The sequence below is a fragment of the Ornithorhynchus anatinus genome, chromosome 10 (genome assembly GCF_004115215.2).
Source record: "Ornithorhynchus anatinus isolate Pmale09 chromosome 10, mOrnAna1.pri.v4, whole genome shotgun sequence".
NCBI lineage: Eukaryota > Metazoa > Chordata > Mammalia > Monotremata > Ornithorhynchidae > Ornithorhynchus > Ornithorhynchus anatinus.
The window spans coordinates 2,890,300-2,907,229 of NC_041737.1; the positions used below are offsets into that span (position 1 = coordinate 2,890,300).

Consider the following 16,930-nt stretch of genomic DNA (forward strand, 5'->3'; position numbering starts at 1 on the left):
GGACTGGGTCCAATTTGATTTCCTTCTAGCTATCCCAGTGCTTGGCACATACGTAGTAAGCATTCAGTGACAGCTCTCATTATTAGGTCAGAAGGGCCTTTTTCTGGCAAAGTGTGAATCTCTAAGCGAATTTCTCCTTAGTTCAATTAAAAATAATATACCATGTTCTTTTTGACTCTCCACCTCCACTCAAGTTATAAATAGAGGCATGGATGGATGCATTTTCAATCTTCTCATAGTTCGTCTGGAATCATAAATTCAGAGTTTTACCCAGAGAACTCCCTAAAGAAAGAAAACATTTCTTTTACCACCAATGGCTGCTTGGCCGGGTGCCAAGCCGATGATTTGGTTACTGTTACTATTGCTATAACTCCTGCAGCGATGTCTTGAGATGTTAATTTAAAATCTCCCTCCGATCTACTTGATTCTTGTTTAGTTGACCTATATAATATTAATTTGATCGGAAGTAAATTAACATGAGGAAAGCCATTTTCTGTGGAATTAATTGCCAGGGTATTTACAAAATTGTTCATATTTATTAGGGAAGTTCTCGTGATCCTAGCTAATTCTGCAAATTGCCTGCTGATTTGATTTCTTGAATGGCAAGTGCATCAGCAGAAATAAGGCTATAATAAAGGAGTCCAAAACATTCTTACCTGGATTTCACCATTAATTTGGGAACACCAGTGCTTAGTCCAGTGCCTGGCACATACTAAGCGCTTAAAAAATACCGCGGTTATTATTATTATCTCTATGATGGATTTAGTGCTTCCCTACAGAGGCTCAGCATCTTCCCATTTGTGATATTATGGTCTCTTCTTTCCTTCACCGAAAACCACTGTTCACCCATTTTTCTGTCTTCTGAATACCTTCATGATCCTAGTTCACAGCCCGGTGCTTCATTTGCTTTGGAAATTTTCTAGGTGGAGAGTTAAAACTGTTTCATTATACCCAGATGTTGCATCGCATTAGAAAGGATGAGAAAACAAAATTAATCTCTATAATGGGGCAATTTATGAACCAGTATGAATTCTAATAAGATCTATTAATGAAAGCCATAAAATACTTTTCTTAAAATAATTCTTATGCTGCTTTGCTTTCATTGGGACATTTAGTTCTCTAATTCCAGCGGTGTTTATGTCGAGCAGATCCAGAGATGCCATCTGCTCAAAAGAAAAGTTTTCTAATAATGATGGTATTTATTAAGGGTTTACTCTCCGCCAAGCACAGTGTTAAGTGCTGGGGAAGATAGACGAGAATCCGACTAGACACAGTCCCTGGGTGGAAGAAAAACTTCACAAACTCTGGGTTTTGTTTTTAAAAAAGGTATGTCAGCACTCTACTAACACTATAGGGCGAGGAGGTTTAGAGGTATGAGGAAACTGAGGCAGAGAGCAGTTTTATGACTTTCCTAGCCTGGATTGACTGACCCATGAATGTGTTTTCTCACATCTACTCTTTAGTGAAGCTGGATCTTAGCTTCAGTAATGCATCTTGGCAAATTGGGTTACATTTGCCACCAACATCTGTTGTCCAGGACCAATAGTTCCAACTCCTTTATCCTTTCCACCACTTCATTACTAACTTCTGTTGTTCAGTTTCTTCACAGTTCCTCCCCAAATCTGGAAGCCCAAAGGGGTGTCAGGATGCCGAGAGAGACACGGCTGCTGCTGGCGATATTTCAGTCTAGAAAGGTGGTAATGCTTGGGAGAGTTGTGGGAAGTACTCAGTGATACTGGAGCTGGATAAAATTTACAGTCGTGAATCTACTGCGTATCTTCCCCTTAATGTCCTCTCTCCCACATCCTGCCCGTGGCCCGGAACGCCCTCCTTCTTCGTAACCGACGGACGATTAAACTCCCCACCTTCAAAGCCTTATTGAAGGCAATCTCCTCGCAGAGGTCTTCCACAACTTAAGCCCTCGTTTCCACTTCTCCCACTCCTTTCTGCTCCCCGCTTGCGCTTGGATTTTCACCGTTAATTCACCCCTCCCTCAGCCCAACAGCGCTTAGGGTCATATCCACAATTTATTTACTTAATATTAATGTCTGTCTCCCCCTCTAGACTGTAAGGTCATTCTGGGCAGGGGATGTGTCTCCCAACTCTGTTAGATCGTAGTCAGTCGCTCGATTGCATTTATCGAACGCTCACCGTGTGCAGAGCACTGTACTGAGCTCTTGGGAAGTAACGTGACTCAGTGGATAGGGCATGGGCCTGGGAGTCAGAAGGTCACGGGCTCTGATCCCGCTCCACCTGTCTGCTGTGTGACCTTGAGCAAGTCACCTCACTTCTCTGTGCTTCGGTTCCCTCATCTGTCAAATGGGGATCGAGATTGTGAGCCCCACGTGGGAGAGGGACTGGGTCCAAACCGATTTGATTGTATTCACCCCAGCGCTTAGTACAGTGCCTGGCACATAACAAACGCTTAAAAAATACCATAACTATTACAATATAGAAGTATAAGAGGCACACTCCCAAAGTTCTTAGTACAGTGCTCTGTACACAGTAAGCGCTCAAGAAATATGATAGAATGGGTCACCTCTGAAAGTACAAATGTATGTGGTGAACAAAAGACCCTAAACCTTTGACCTAGATGAGTTGGTATTCAGTGAATCAGTAGGATTTATGGAGTGCTCGCTGTACTCAGCGGTTGTTAGACAATAATCCCTTCCCTTTAGGGGCTTAAAATCTAGCCGGGGAGACAGCTATGAAAGTAAGTTCCAGGTAGGATGAAGAAACGGAATTTTAAAACGTGTACATACTTGCTGCCGACCTCGGACAGGAGTGGGCAATGTGTCAATATCTAAGTGCTTAGTGCGACACGAGCGATTAATTCAGGATGAGATCTGATTTCGGAAGGCCTTGAAGATGCGGGGGGAGAGGTGGAATGCCAGATGTGGCGGGGGGGGCGGGAGTTGCAGCCGGAACTTTCGGAAATATTGGGTTTTTGCATTTCTTTGGATGAAAGGTGTGTTATGTTTGGTTCAGGGCAGTTTTCTTTGTACGCTTCTGTACTATAAGCAGTCACGTGATAGCGTTTATCATTTCATCTTTCTTGATCCAAGCTCCAGTTTCAACCTCGGTAAACTTAGGAAGCAGATATGCTTTCTGGAGGACCCACTGTTTCAATCGGGGAGGCATATAAAAAAAAAGTTAGCAATACCCACAGAGTAGAAATAGCTCACTGAAGGTATGTACACAGCTCTACACTTTCATTTTTAAGCATCAATCATGTCTCCTTAAAGCCACACACATTTAAAACCCAAATGATTAGGCTGAAATTGGGCTCTGGTTTGCTGGTTGCTAAAGGCCAGTACTTAGCAATGACCATAGCAGTAATAAAAATGAAGATTTTAATGATCGATGGTGACGATGCTTAAAGAATTACTGGGTGCCAAGCATTAGAGCGAGCGCTGGAATAATTATTTAATGGATACTGTCATCATCAGTCGTCATCACTATGTGCAGAGCACTGTTCTGAGTGCTTGGTAGAGTAGAATACAGTAGAACCGATAGGCATGTTCCCTGCCTGAGGGAGACAGATTATGCTGACATCACCATAATAATAATAATAATAATTTTGGTATTTGTTAAGCACTTACTGTGTGCCAGGCACTGTTGTAAGAACGGGGTAGATACAAGCAAATCGGGTTGGATACGGTCCTTGTCCCACTTGGGTATCAAAGTCTTAATCCCCATTTTATAGATGAGGATACTGAGGCACACAGAAGCAAAGTGACTTGCCCAAGGTCACACAGACAAGCGGCAGAGCCAGGATAAGAACTCAGGTCCTTCTGACTCCCAGGCCCGTGCTCTATCCACCAGGCCTTGCTGCTTCAATAATGAAACAAATGATGATGGTACTTACTGCGCACTTAATAATAATAACAGTAATAACAATAATAATGATGATGGTATTTGTTAATCGCTTCCTATGTGACATGCACTGTGCTACTTGCCGTCACAGATACAAGATAGATCAGACACAATCTCTGCTCAACGTGGTGGTCATATAAAGACCTAAAGGGAGAAGAACAGGTGCTTAATCCCCATTTTATGGTTGAGGAAACTGAGGCACAGGGAAGTTACGTGACTTGCCCAAAGTCTTACATGCTCTGCACATACATAAGTAAGTGCTCAGTAAGTACCGTTGATCGACTGATCGATTGGGCCTCACTTTCTCCATCTGTAAAATGGAAGTAGGATCCCGACTCTCCCTACCACCTGGCTTTCGAGCCCCATGTGGGACCGGGAAGCGGTCCCATATGATTATCTTATATTCACTTTAACAGAGGGCTTGGTATTGAATGAGGGTTTAATGAACACCATCATTTGTAAAAATGGAAATGTCATTGCCAAATAGCATTTCTTTTAACCAGAGGTAGGTTCAAAATGTGGGCTAGTGAATAGGTGTTTTCCTCCTTCCTCGGGATTCTGCAGTAGCTCCTGAAGGAGGGAAATGGGTGCCCCAAAGGAAGATAGATCATCGATGGGCTGCGGTGACTGCCGTTTTGTCTTCTCTCCCTTCGCCCTCGGCCATCGCCAAAATGGCCACCGTAGTTTCCACGTACGGCAGCCCCCGCTCAAGTCCTGAGGATGATTTTGTAAATAGATAATTTTCTTTTAATCTCCCGTCCTCACTCAACAAGCTGCAGAGATCTTTGTTTTTTACTGGATACAAGCTTGACTTACGGGTGGCAAATTGACATACTTTTGCAATTTGCTGTGTGGTCTTGGGTCATTTCCTGGCCTTGTTTTTTAATTTTTCTCATTTGGAAGTATATACTTCAGTAATCTCACAGGTATATGTTGTGGTTAGGCGAAATGATGATTATTAAGTGTTAGGCCAGCGCTAAGTGGCATTTCATGACAACTTTTCCACCTGTGGCCGTACCCCTAGGCTCCCCGTGAGTTTAGGTACTTTCAAAGTCACGTAATAAGATTTTGGAAGACTGCCATTTGATCTCTTTCCACGCCTTCCAGGTAACTCTTTCAGGGGTTACTTCCGTTAGCGAGAGGAATGACTTTCATCTATCTAGATATTTTTTCTGGTGGCTCTGTCACAGAACGAGGGAGAGGTGAGGGTTCACTCTGGTAGTAGCCAAGCAGAGTGTGGTTTTGCTGGGAGTATTCTCATTTGATGCCAGAATCAACCAGCGTCTGCTGTTTTTTGGCCAGGCATTAAAAGTCCCGTTTTTGGACGGCTTATTTAGATGCTGATTTTTCTCTTAGGGCAGACAGTTGCCATCTGTGTTTTATGAAAACAAACTGGTCCCTTGTCGTTTCAGGCCTCATTTTTGGCTATTGTTCTTGTCCCACATTTCGGGGATTTGGCCCTGATCTGGGCTTTTGCAGGTTGAGGATTCGATCTGGGTAGCCATCCCACGTATCTCTCTCACTTTAGAGAGAACGAAAACGCACATTGGCCAAGATAGGCATTTGGCTTTTAGAGGAAGGAACTTTGTTTCAAAGCCGCCACTGCTGTGGAATAAATGTAGACTTAATCAAGTAATTGCGTTTATTGAGCATCTACTACTGAGTGTGGGGCCCCATGGTTTGGAAAATGCAATCAGACTTAGAAGACATGATCCCTGCCTTCGAGAAACTTTAGGTAGATGTAAAGTAATTTACGAGTAGGAGGAAGAGGCGCTGGTGGGCAGGCAATGCATCTTTTATATCGTTGTAATAATGATAATAATTATGGCATTTGTTAAGCGCTTACTATGTGATGGGCACTGTACTAAACGTTGGGGTAGATACAAGCCAATTGGGCCTGACACAGTCCCTGTCCCAGGTGGGACTCACAGTCTTTTATAGATGAGGCTATTGAGGCTCAGAGAAGTAAAGTGACTTGCCCAAGGTCACACAGCAGACAAGTGGTGGAGCCGGGATTAGAAGCCATGACCTTCTGACTCCCAAGCCCGTGCTCTATCCACTAAGCCGGGCTCCTCTCCCAAACTGCTTAATGCGGTGCTTTGCACGCGGTAAGCTCTCAGTAAATACGATTGATCGATCGATCGTTTGAGTAGAGTGGAGAGTGGAAAGAAATCATGCATACCAGTTTGCAGATTGCTGACCCAAGGGGTCAGGTTTTCTTATCCCACAAGATCGACTCCGACTCGAATCGAAGTTCATCTGCAAAAGGAACCGCACTGCCGAGAGAATCCGGCTTCGCTCTAGAGTTTGAAGGTTGAACGTATTGTCCCAATTTCAGGTTCGCTCTGTGGACAAGAGCAGTTCTGTATTGGCTACTGCTGTGGAGGGATTTGATTCCGGGTTAATGTGATTCTAAATCCTTTATCCCCTAGCTTTACAAGCCCGGGTAGATATGCTTTTGAATGTACAAGGCATTAATATGAGAGTCTGTTTGGTAGAGGATTTATTCTGTTGCCTTATAGGAAAAAAACAAAACGTAACAGAAGTTCGGCTTTGCTCGCTTGGAGCATGCCGGAATTGTAAACTGTTAGAGAGCAAAAAACGCCCTGTTCTTACTACGGTGTTTGTTACTCTATTTAAGTGCTTAATTTTTTTTTTTATGGTATCTGTTAAGCACTGACCGTGTGCCAGGCACTGTACTAAACACTTGGATAGGTAGAGGATAATCAGGTTGGACACTGTCCGTGTCTTGCGTGGGGCTCACGGCTTTAATCCCCATTTTGCAGATGAGGTAATGAGGCACGGAGAAGTGAAGTGACTTGCCCCAGGTCACAAGGTGGAACCGGGATTAGAACCCAGGTCCTCCGACTCCCTGGCCTGGGCTTCTTCCACTAAGACCCACTTGTCTCTCTGGAACACTGTCTGCTTCTTACTATATGTCAAGGGCTATTAAGAGTGCTGGGGTAGAAACAATCCATCGGTCATATTTATTGAGCATTTACTATGTGCAGAGCACTGTACTAAGCTCTTAGGAGATTGTGGCGTAACAGTAGGTAGATTTGTTCCCTACCCACAAGGAGCTTGCAGTCCAGAGGGGGTACAGGTATGTACTTGTTTGTAGTAGGGCTTAGGGAACTAATCCATTCATTCAATAGTATTTATTGAGCGCTTACTATGTGCAGAGCACTGTACTAAGCGCTTGGAATGAACAAGTCGGCAACAGATAGAGACGGTCCCTGCCGTTTGACGGGTTTACAGTCTAATCCAAGTGCGGGGGTGACGCAGAAGGAAGATGGCGTAAGGAAAATAAAGCTCGGTCAGGGAAATTCATCAGGTTGGACACTGTCCCTGCCCCTCATGGGCTTCACTGTCTAGAAAGGAGAACAGGCATTGAATCCCCATTTTACAGATGAGGAAACTGAGACAAGCGACATTAAGTGACTTGTCCAAGGTCCTACAACATGGCGAGTGACAGAGGTGGGATTAGAACCCAGATCCTCTGACTCTCAGGCCCCTGTTCTTTCCACTAGGCCACTTTATATATGGTATTATATTGATATTTCATATTTATCCTGTACACTGTTACGTACTATCATATAATAATAATAATAATAATAATTATGGTATTTGTTAAGCGCTCACTATGTGCAGAGCACTGTTCTAAGCGCCGGTCTAGATACAGGGTAATCAGGTTGTCCCACGTGGGGCTCACATTTTTTAATCCCCATTTTTACAGATGAGGTAACTGAGGCACAGAGAATAATAATGTTGGTATTTGTTAAGCCCTTACTATGTGCAGAGCACTGTTCTAAGCGCTGGGGTACATACAGGGTCAAGAGAAGTTAAGTGACTTGCCCAAGGTCACACAGCAGACAAGTGGCAGAGCTGGGATTAGAACCCATGATCTTATTGTCAGCTGTACGGTATCGTCTTATGTTCTCTTATCATGTGCACACTCGCTTAATTCATTTGCAGTAGCAGGAGGTAATTTCAGTGAATTTTCGTGTGGCATATTTTCCCTTTCGACTCTTGTTTCTTGAACCTTATGAAGCTTTTGCTCAAAAGGCTCCTTTCTTGATTAAGGTCACCCTATCGACTCTTTATTAGGCGAGTCTCTGCCGCTTCAGAAATGACAAACGGGCGTGGCGGAGTTAGAGTAGGTACTTGTGGGAGGGGACACGGGACGGTTATTGAATCAATAAATAAGTGGGCGTTTTTGACTGCTTATTGTGTGCCGAACACTGAATTAAATACTTGAGAGAAGAGACTAGGTTGAGTAGACATAGTCTAGTAGGTGAGATGGACATTAAAATAAATTGCAGGTAAGGGAAACAACCAAATACAAAAATATAGACCGGACGTGTACACGACGACGAGAACTTGGTATTCACCCTACTCTCAACACCAGAGCACTTATGGTGAAGTGAAGCAGCGTGGCTCAGTGGAAGGAGCACGGGCTTTGGAGTCAGAGGTCATGGGTTCAAATCCCGGCTCTGCCACTTGTCAGCTGTGTGACTGTGGGCAAGTCACTTCACTTCTCTGTGCCTCAGTTCCTTCATCTGTAAAATGAGGATTAAGACTCTGAGTCCCACGTGGGACAACCTGATTCCCCTGTGTCTACCCCAGCGCTTAGAACAGTGCTCTGTACATAGTAAGTGCTTAAGAAATACCAACATTATTATTATTATTATTACGTATGTTTCTGTAATCGATTTTCCTGTCTTTTTCCCCCTCTTGAACGTGTCCCCCTTAGGAAGCAGCATGACTTAGTGGAAAGAGCACAGACCAGGGAGCCAGAGAACTTGGGTTCTAATTCATTCAGTTGTATTTATTCTAATCCCACCTTTGTCCCTTCCTCGCCATGTGACCTCGGGTAAATCACTTACTTTCTCTGTGCCTCAGTTCCCTCATCTGTAAAATGGGGATTCAAAACTCTGCCACTTGTCAGCTGTGTGACTGGGGCAAGTCACTTCACTTCTCTGTGCCTCAGTCACCTCATCTGTAAAATGGGGATTAACCGTGAGCCTCATGTGGGACAACCTGATTACCTTGTATCTCCCCCAGTGCTTAGAACAGTGCTCTGCACATAGTAAGTGCTTAACAAATACCAACATTATTATTATTATTATTATTAATACCCGTTCTCCCTTCTACTTACAATGTGAGCCCCATTTGGGACCTGATGATCTTGTATCTACCCCAGCACTTGGGACAGTGTTTGGCATATAGAAATACTATTATTATTATTATTCTTATATACTTTCCTCATGGGCAGGTATCATGCCTACCAACTCTGTTACACGGTTGTATTATAATGATGGCATTTGTTTAGCGCTTACTATGTGCCGAGCACTGTTCTAAACGCTGGGGGAGATACAAGGTAATCAGCGTGTCCCACGTGAGGCTCACAATCTCAATCCCCATTTTCCAGATGAGGTAACTGAGGCACAGAGAAGTCAAGCGACTTGCCCAGAGTCACACAGCCGATCAGTGGCCGAGCCGGGATTAGAACCCACGACCTCTGACTTTCCACTAAGCCACGCTGCTGCTCTGCACCCTGGAAGCACTCAAATTCCTTGATATGTACATAAGAGCTGACCGTTCGCTTTGAAGTTTCCAGTACTGGGAAACATTTTCAGAGCAACCGAGTTGGTTTGAGTGACAGAGACTGCAGACCAAGGGAGTCAGAGCCCGGTATCGCAAGAATGACCCCGGAGACGGTGAAACAGAGCAGGGCTATTGAATCCATTGATTAAGGCGGTCGCTGCTTCACGTTCTGCTGAACCTCATTTCACGAGAAGACATTTTTGCTTGAAAACTGTGGTTTGGTAAATGCGTCTGCAAAAAGGCGTGATGAAAGAATTCATTCCGAAATGGCACAGAGCGAAGAGTTGGCTGATGATGAGCTATTCATAGGTAACTGAAGAATGCATGGCATCATTTGATAATGTGTTTCTCTTCCTTATTTCATTCATTTATTTTTAATGAATGAAGTCATCCAAAGCAGATTTTTTTTCCCCCTTCGGAAGAAAACATAGACACCACTTATCCTGCCTGGGAGCGTGGCGGTTTGTACTTTTATCTTTTGGTTTTTTTCCTGCTCTACTTAATCCACTGCTAAAATATCCTGCACGTAATGTGTATTCTTTACGGATGGAACCGGGTCGAGGTGCATCATCGTCAGGAACCGACGAGCGGCAGATGTATTTTAAAGACAGAGAGGAGGGGTTGACGCTCCTAATGAAGTTTGCAACGCAGTTTTCTCCGCCGGATATTTTGGAGCAGGCTTTCCGAGCTCGTTTTCGAAAAGCTTCGGTCGGCAGTGTCGGCGTGTGAACGGGGCTTAGGCAAGTATAGAAACATTGACTGAAGTATAAGCAGAGCTCCCGCCGCCACCACCGAGAAGAAATTCCCTCTTCCCGAAGTGCTGATCGAGTTGAGGATACGCAGGGTTTTCGAGTGGTCGGTAGGGTGGCCATTCACGGACTGGCGGTGGTTAGGGTGGCTAGTCACGGGCTGGTGGTGGCCACTCCGGGTCCAGACGTAGAACAGGCGGGGAGTGGAGTGACATCGTAAGAAACACTTTATGGAAATCCCTTTAATAATAATAACAGTATTTGTTAAGCACTTACGGTGTGCAAAATACTGTTCTAAGCGCTGGGGGGATACAAAGTGATCAGATTGTCCCCGTGGGGCTCACGGCCTTCATGCCCATTTTACAGATGAGGTAACTGAGGCACAGAGAAATAAAGTGACACAGCTGACAAGTGGCGGAGCAGGGATTCGAACCCATGACCTGTGACTCCCAAGCCCAGACTCTTGCCACTGAACCAGGCTGCTTCTCGATTCCTTTGACACTGGAGTGTTTCTTCTCTAGACTGTAAGTTCACTGTGGGCAGGTAATGTGTTGGTTGTTGGACTCTTTCAAACGCTTAGTACAGTGCTCTGTACCCAGTAAGCGCTCGGTAAATTCAATTGACTGCCAAACTGACCAGGCTGAGAAATAGGCAACCAGGCGAGAAGCGGCGTGGCCTAGTGGAAAGATCTTGGGTCTGGAAATGAGAGGACCTGGGTTTTAATCCCAGCTGGGCCACCTGCCTGCTCTGGGACCCGGCCAATTCAGTCAATCCATCGATTTTATTTGTTGAGCGCTTACTGTACGCAGAGCACTGTGCTAGTCGCTTGGGAGAGTCCGATACGACATAGTTGGCAGACCCATTCCTTGCCCGTAATGAGCTTACGGTCTAGAGGGGGAGACAGACATTAATATGAATAAATGGGCAATTAACAATATTCATTCATTCAATAGTATTTGTTGAGCGCTTACTATGTGCAGAGCACTGTACTAAGCGCTTGGCATGTACAAATCGGTAACAGATAGAGTCCCTGCCCTTCGACGGGCTTACAGCAATATATAATTTAAAGATTTATATACATAAGTGTGGTGGGGTTGGATGGATATCGGAGGTCATGGAGTGAACTGCACAGACGAGATTGATGTCTAGAAAGGCCAACTGCTCTGTGCCTCAGTTTCCTCCTATGTAAAATGGGAATTCTCCCTCTCAGACAGTGATCCCCACACGGGACAGGGAGTGTATCCGACCTGATTATCGTTGATCTCCCCCAGCACTGAGTAGAATGCTTGGCACACAGTAAGCGCTTGACAGATTTAAAAATAAAAAAAGACGTGGGGGAACTAGAGCAGAACAACACTTTAAATGACCGAGCAGCCAAGTGAAGGATGGATTGGAGAAGGGGGAGGAGACTGGAGGCAGGGAGGTCGGCGAGGAGGCTGTCGCAGTAGTCAGGAAATGACAAGTGTGTGAGCCAGCAAGGTCATTGTTTGGGAGGAAAGGGATTTTCTTGGGAAATACCAAGACCCCCGTGATCATCCTCAATAATGCGACTAGATGTTATGCTTAAATAATAATGATAATGATGTCGGTATTTGTTAAGCGCTTACTATGTGCCGAGCACCGTTCGAAGCGCTGGGGTAGATACAGGGTCATCAGGTTGTCCCACGTGAGGCTCACAGTCTTAATCCCCATTTTACAGACGAGGGAACTGAGGCCCAGAGTAGTGAAGTGACTTGCCCACAGTCGCACAGCTGACAAGTGGCCGAGCTGGGATTCGAACCCTTGACCTCTGACTCCCAAGCTCGGGCTCTTTCCACTGAGCTACGCTGCTTCTCTATGCTTAAAGCATCCCCACCCCTGAAAATGGATCCAGTGGGATCTTCTAGGATAGCACTTTGGGCTGCATGTCATTCATTCGTTCAGTCACATTTATTGACCACTTACAGTGTGCAAAGCACTGTACTGAGCGCTTGGGAGAGTGCACTAAAACAGCAAACAGGCACATTCCTGCCCTCAATGAGCTCACACTCTAGAGGGGGAGACAGACGTTAATATAAATGAATAAATAGATAAATTACGGATATATACAGTTACAGATATGTGTGTGTGTCCCCGTCCCAAGGTAGCCGTAAGGAAGCAGAGGCCTGTAGAAAGGGGCCGTGCATGAGAATGAGTCGTGGGAGTTGGGTGGGGGGATTTATTGAGCGCCTTTTCAGTGCCAGGTACGGGGCCAACCACTTGGGGTGGTAAAATAGAGGCTTTATTGATTCAGTCAGTCGAATTTACTGAGCACCTACTTCGTACACTTGGGAGAGAACGGTGTAACAAGAAACGGACACATTCCCTGCCCACAACAGGCTGATGGTCTAGAAGGGGAGACAGACATTAATATAAATATATTACAGATATGTAGGCTTGAGAGGCACAATAAACGGACACATTCCCTGCCCACAACAGGCTTGCAGTCTAGAAGGGAAGACAGACATTAATATAAATACATTACAGATGTGTAGGCTTGAGAGGCATTGCTCACCTACGAACATCTAAATGGTTCCCAACAGAAGTAAAGCCATTAATCATCATTCCCACGGATCTGCCCTGCCCCGCTGATCAAATTCTCCCGATTTATTACTTTGTTAGTGGCCAAGGGGACTTTGGCTCTTTGGAGGCGAACATTTGGCCAGCTGAAATTCGGTTGCAGTTTAGTTAAAACTAATTTTAAATGTGTAATGAACTGATGTCCTACACCGCCTTCTTGTAAAGCCCATTTGAAAAACTGATATCCGTCACCTACCGAGTGCAGTTTGTCACTCTCTCACGGTTTCGGGTGGGATGGAGACCTTCAGCCCTTGACCCCTTCGAAGCCAAGCATCTGGGCTGCAATCCATAGTCTTAATAACTTTGGAGTTACAGTTCCTATTTGTAAAAGGAAGATAAATGCAAAATTATGTAGCAATAGCAACATTTGTTGATAACTGGGTGTCCAATATAATAATAATAATAGTATTTAAGTGCACAGTGTGTCCCGGGTACTGTACTAAACGCTGGAGTAGAAACAAGGTAATTGAGTTAGACACAGTCCCTGTCCCACACTGTGCTCCGAGTTTTCATCCTCATTTTACAGATGAGGTAACTGAAGCACAGAGAAGTGAGTGACTTGCCTAAGGTCATACAGCAGACGAGTAGCTGAGTCGGGATTAGAACCCAGGACCTTCTGACTCCCAGGCCCGTGCTCTATCCTGTAGTCTGCGCTGCTTCCCGAAAGGCACTCATGAACGATATGGTTCTGTGCCAATCGCTGTGCTTAGCACTGAGGTGGATGCGATAGAGTCACATCACATAGTCCCTGTCCCACATGAAGCCTACAGTTTAAGAGGGAGGTCGTGCATTTTATCTCCATTTTACCTGTGAGGAAACTGAGGCACCGAGAGGTTAAAAGGAGCAGCCTGGCCTAGTGGAAAAAGCTCGGGCCTGGGAGTCAGAGCACCTGGGTTCTAATCCCGCTTCCACCACCTGCCTGTGTGACCTTGGGCAAGTCACTTACCTTCTCTGTGCCTCAGTTTTCTAAATTGTAAAATGCGGGTTCAGATTGTGAGCCCTCTGTGGGACAGGGGCTCTAGTCCGACCCAATTATCTTGTGTCCACTCCAGCGCTTAGTCCAGTGTCTGACACACAGAAAGCGCTTAAGAAATACCGCAATAATTATTATTGTTGTTCCAGCCCTTAGTCCAGTGTCTGACACGTAGAAAGCGCTTTAGAAATACCACAATAATTATTATTGTTGTTATTGTTGTTATTATTGTTATATGACTTATCCTAGGTCGTATAGCAGGTAAGTGGGAAAGCTAAAATTAGAACTCAGGCTTCTCTACTGCCTTTCTGGGCTCTTCACAGTAATCTACACTGTGCTGTAATAGTTGTAATAGAAGGAATAATTTTAGTAGTAATATTTATTAAGGGCCTATTGGCGTAATGCACTTGGGCAGTAGGGAACAGGTGAGTCACAAATTGTCTGCCTATAAGGAGCTTGCCCTTGCCCGATTAGACCGTAAGCCCGTCAAACGGCAGGGACTGTCTCTATCTGTTGCCGACTTGTTCATCCCAAGCGCTTAGTACAGTGCTCTGCACATAGTAAGCGCTCAATAAATACTATTGAATGAATGAATAAAGGGGGGAAACTGACATAAAACAGCGCATCTTGGTAAAGACCTCATAATCTGTCTCAGAGCTACGTGTTCTTGGGTAAGGTTGCAGATTTCCTATTTTGTTGTCTGAGTGAAGGATATTTCTGTGGCAGATGATACCTTTGACTTAGTGTAGCTTTACCATGACCAGAAAACACATCCTCACAATGGTTTTGATTTAGCGAATACTCATCATCTCATTACCTCTGTTGAGAATGAGAAGGACTCCTGTCACCTCGAAGAGAAAGAAAGGGAAGGCTCATCGAGTGACCTGGAAAATCCTATGTCTGGGGAACGATCCCAGCTTTCCTTTTGGAAATTGGGAGATTTTTGGAATTGGGTTCTGGCAACGGGTGCCTTTTCTTTCCCCTCCATTTTTCATTCTTGACACTTTGCCTATGGCCCACCGGGGCCGTTTCTGCCTCGTCTACTCGTGAGAGCATAAATCGACACCTTAGGGCTTTTTCATCTTCATTATGACACGGATAGCTTTTCCCCTTGCGTTTCTGAAAACGCAACCGTCCCTGTGTGGCCCGGAATGCAATTATCACCGGGTACCTATGCCAGAAAATCTAGAATGATTCGAGCAGAATTCCTTATGCACAGCTTTCTCTCTCTGATTTTCCATCACTGCCTTACATTTTAGTCTGGTAAGCCGGTGACCTTCCCCCGATGCGGAACTAGGCGGAAACCGGAAGGATGGATGAACTGCAACTTTGTTTTCAGTCAAGGGCTCTTTACTCAGAGTTCAGGAATCTCTTGACCTATATTCCCCTGGCGATGGCAGAATTTCAAACAATAGTGTCAGGTTCACTGTTTAAAATGAGCAGAGTGTGTGACCAAATGATCCTAAGTATGATTGATTCTGTGGTATCTCTAGAAGAGAGGGCCGGTCCCATCTTGAATCGTTCCCAGTAGTGAGCGGGCAGATGGTAGAGTTTGCGGAGCAGAAATGTAAGATTTTTTTGTGTGTGTGATTTTGCGAGTTTGCACGTCAGTGTCCTCTCCCACTATTTAACATCCACGAGGCAGCTTTAGCGTTTCCATCTTGCCCCAAGTGGCGTTCGCCCTCCCTGCCCCTACTTTTGGATTGGGAGCTTCTTGAGGAGCCTCTAGGCAGTAAGCTAATTGTGGGCAGAGAATGTACCTGTTTATTGTTGCACTGGACTCTCCCAAGTGCTTAGTACAGAAGCACTTAGCTTAGTAGAGAAGCAGCGCGGCTCAGTGGAAAGAGCACGGGCTGGGGAGTCAGAGATCGTGGGTTCAAATCCCGGCTCCGCCGCTTCTCAGCGGCGTGACTTTGGGCAAGTCACTTGACTTCTCTGGACCTCAGTTCCCTCATCTGTAAAATGGGGATTAAGACTGTGAGCCCCACTCCCCTTGTATCCTCCCCAGCGCTTAGAACAGTGCTTGGCACATAGTAAACGCTTAAGAAATGCCATCGTTATTATTATTACAGTGCTCTGCACACAGTAAATGCTCAGTAGATACTATTGAAGGATAGGATCCATGTCCAATTTATTCTTAATTGAACCATTAAAGCACTTTGCGATCAGAGGTTTAATGATAATAATAATGACAATTGTGGTATTTAAGTGCTATGTGCCAGGCACTGTACTAAGCACTGGGGTAGACTCGAGCTAATCCGGTTGGACACAGTTCCTGTCCCACATGTGGCTCACAGACTTAATTCCCGCTTTACAGAGGATGGAACTGAGGCCCAGAGAAGTGAAGTGACTTGTCCAAGGTCACACCACAAAGAAGTGGTGGAACTGGGATTAGAACCAGGTCCTTCTGACTCCCGAGCCCATGCTCTATCCACTAGCCCGCACTGCCTCTCCAGTAAGCACTGGAGAAGGAAGCCTACTTCATGGTGTAAGAATCCAACAGATACTCGTACATGATTGACTTCGTTCATTCATCATTCAGTTCTATTCATTGAACTGTGTGCAGAGCACTGCACTAAGCACTTAGGAGAGTACAATACAACCATGAAGAAACACATTCCCTGCCCATGACGAGCTTACAGTCTATAGATGAAGATAGACATTACTAGAAATAAATGACAGACATGTACAAAAGTGCTGTGGAGCTGGGAGGGAGGATGAGCAAAGGGAACAAGTCAGGAAGACACAGAAGCAGTGTAAGAACCCGGGCTTAGGAGTCAGAGGTCATGGGTTCTAATCCCGGCTCCCCCACCTGTCAGCTGTGTGACTTTGGGCAAGTCACCTGACTTCTCGGTGGCTAGGTTACCTTATCGGTAAAATGGGGATGAAGACTGTGAGCCTCACTTGGGACAACCTGATGACCCTGTATCTACCCCAGCACTTAGAACAGTGCTGTGCACGTAGTAAGCACTTAACAAATACATTATTATTATTGAGTTGGAGAAGAAGGGAGGGGGGCTTAGTAAGGGAAGGCCTCTTGGAGAGGATGTATCCTCAATAAGGCTTTGAAGGGGAGCAGAGTGAATAATGAAGCTAGAAATGTTTAGATCATAATCCATTTGCCACG

The 16,930-nt window shown here is 45.2% G+C and overlaps 1 protein-coding gene across 17 annotated transcripts in view; it reads left to right on the forward strand.

Annotated features, from left to right (window-relative positions):
• Positions 1-16,930, forward strand: part of ADGRL3 (adhesion G protein-coupled receptor L3) — a 609,412-nt gene that overhangs the window by 297,609 nt on the left and 294,873 nt on the right. The gene's annotated exons all lie outside the window — the stretch shown is intronic.